The 2984-nt window shown below is 36.1% G+C and overlaps 1 non-coding gene across 1 annotated transcript; it reads left to right on the top strand.

The window, feature by feature from the left end:
- The first annotated feature begins 238 nt into the window (after positions 1 to 238).
- On the top strand, positions 239 to 311 carry TRNAA-AGC (transfer RNA alanine (anticodon AGC)). The gene has a single exon. It is a non-coding gene; the product is annotated as a tRNA-Ala (tRNA).
- Positions 312 to 2984: the final 2673 nt, after the last annotated feature.

Raw genomic sequence — 2984 nt, 5'->3', positions numbered from 1 at the left:
TGCGCATAATTTTAAAATTACTTCACAGCAGATTATCAGATTGTTAAGTATTATAAACAGCAGGCATTTAGCACGTATAAACTGGTGAATGTAGTGTAAACCGGTTGCACCTGAATCAACATCCACTTAAATTTTGACCCCATTTGTTAAGCATTTTTCTTTCATGCCTTTCTTGTTATTGAAGAATGATTTAAAGTTAATAGTTGTGTTTTCACTTCTAATGTCGTTCCTAAACGTCGGGGGCGTAGCTCAGATGGTAGAGCGCTCGCTTAGCATGCGAGAGGTACCGGGATCGATACCCGGCGCCTCCAAACATTTTGTTTTTCAATTTTCTTTCCGTTCTTGAATCTAGAGAAAAATTTCTAGAGGATATCTTAGTAAGGGAACTAGCCTCTTTCCAGAATGGCGATAACATCGCGTTGGGGTGGGTAAAATTTGGAGGTCCTATTGCTTTTAGTTTCAATTAACATTATCTTCACCACAATAAATAGACCCTGTTTATCAACGACAATCTTCAATATTATAAAAGTGCGTATTATAACGCCTCCTACGCTAAAGAGTCAAAGGTTATTTGACGTGGTCTTCTAATAAAGCTTTGCAACCAGTGTTGCTTTATTTAGTAGTGCAGTTAATAAAATATGATCCTATAAAATACGAACGATTGCAAAATTTAAAATTTTTGTACACAATCATTTGTGTCTAAAATAAACCTGAGTGGCTGCGTCAAAATGCTGTAATAGCATATAAGTTTCAAACTTCTATACATTTCTTTCTTTTTGAATTTCATTTAAGAAATTTAAAGAAAAAATTTTGCCTCAGTTTATAATACAGCTACAAATGAACAGGACAAAAAACTGTCCGCTTCTTACGGAATACATGTAAAAACAGTGATTGTTCTTATTGATAAGCTTCCAAAAGAGGTTTTCGAAATTTCAATTTCCGTTTCTGCTACAACAACGAATAAACGGAACAGAAAATGGTTCTTTTCCACTAATATGTGGAAATACTGCCGACCATGTGTTAATCATACGGCAAATGTGATGCCTGATATATCAGGAAGCAGAGGTCCAAGCGAAACAAAATTTTGTAGGGCTAGCACATGATTCGGTCCTTCGGTCGCAGGTATATAGCACGACACATTTCAGTGCTTTTAAAGCTACAGAAACCCTTATGAAATTTGTTGAAATGCAATATCAGTTTATACTGCAACAATTTCGACATTTTCCACATGGAGTAATATTTTCATTCATGTCTTTATGTTGATGGTACGCAAATTCGTCACTAACTATTTTACTACCAGTGAAATGTCCAAAACACAATAAGAATGACAATGATCTATCGTCTTTATGTTGATGGTAGCAAATTCGTCACTAACTATTTTACTACCAGTGAAATGTCCAAAACACAATTAGAATGATAATGATCTAAACATTATAAGTTAAACTACGAAGAAGATAGATGTTTCAGGTTTCGAATAGTTCAATTACCTGCGTAGGCTGCAGCAAATCCGAATTCAACAATTCTTTATTTAAGGTATCAGCAATGACTAAGAAAGCTTTTATAACTCCCTTTCACTATGAAGCTATGCCGGACGACTTCAACACGAGGTCTTTTTCTGCAGCCGAAAAGATCATAATTTCATGGCTTAATTAACTGTCAGCCATATATTTAACTGTACATAACTTTTTTTTATTACATAATTATTACTAAAATGGCGAGAAATAGCCATTTTAGGCTTTAGCCACTATTAAGGCCAGGAACGGTGGTCATTTTATTATGGAAGTACCTAACAGGTAACTACTATTACCTCTTCTGAAGGGACAAACAATTTACATCCATGTCTTCTTCGGGATTCGATCCCGGGCCCTTCGATATGTAGCCAGAGTCACTAACCATTCTCCTGTCTACTACTGTACTGTTTCTAGTATACAGACTTCAATTTATAGTTAAATAGTTGCTCTGTATTTTATTCGCTTCTAGTTGTAATTTATGTCTCAGACAATCTACTTTTGTATACAATTTTAAGATAATTCTTTATTGGCATTTGTATATTTTCTTTGTGCTAGTTCTGTGGATTGTGTATATACTGTTATGTTTAAAAAACAATCACGGAGAGTATTTGAAAAGCTATTTCATTTTAAATGTTACAAAAAATCCATCGTGTAAGTTGGCTGGTTTCGTTTATTGGATTACGGCAAAAGACACTTGAGCTATCCGTCTAAGGAGAGGTATGCGTTTGTGGAGGATTTGCAGTGGGAAAGAACCGGTGTGCAATTTATGTTAGACATGGAAAAAAACACGAAAATGCCCATGCATGGCAGACCGTTGCTGCGTACATCTATTGAAACACACATGATCCAGCATTTCTAACTTTCTTGGAAGCAGTGGGTTAGGTATAGCAAAGCACACAAGGACTACCTACGTAAGAGAAGGTTGCCTTTGGGGAGGACTTTCTAAAAATAATTGGTTCGTATTCATGAACGGAGACCACAAAAAGCGAAGAATGTAATCTGACCGTTCGTTTAAGTTCCAACCCGGCTTGAATTACCAGCATTCAGGGGGTCTTAACCACGTAGTTGTTGGTGGGCATTGGAAACACCTACAGAATGCCTCTTTGGATATCTATTACAGACTAGTTGTCGCGTCTTTTCGGATTACATTACTTATGCAAAATTTTCAGCCTCGTAGAACCATACTGATAACAATGAACAGTGGTGTGAGTGGTTGAGAAATCTTTAAAAAAATGTTGTTGGGAATATGACAGGAATATGTTTTTCAACAAAGGAACTCAAGCCTTTATTTCTGTTCAAATGCGATATTGCATCGAAGGCTAGGAAGATGCTTTTTACTCTGTTTTCGCTGCAATACGAATTTTGTTGTCGTGGATGATGTCCGTTAAACATGGCAAGTGTCACGGCCATAATGTTATTTTTTTTTTCTTGCGAAATTTTGAACTAAGCAGTATCATGCACTTGTCGAGACTT

The sequence above is a fragment of the Stegodyphus dumicola genome, chromosome 7 (genome assembly GCF_044657685.1).
Source record: "Stegodyphus dumicola isolate Sdum_Otavi_A_Nest chromosome 7, ASM4465768v1".
In the NCBI taxonomy this organism is placed as follows: Eukaryota; Metazoa; Arthropoda; class Arachnida; order Araneae; family Eresidae; genus Stegodyphus; species Stegodyphus dumicola.
The sequence above is the reverse complement of the archived record's forward strand: the minus strand, read 5'-3'. Positions and strand labels throughout refer to the sequence as shown.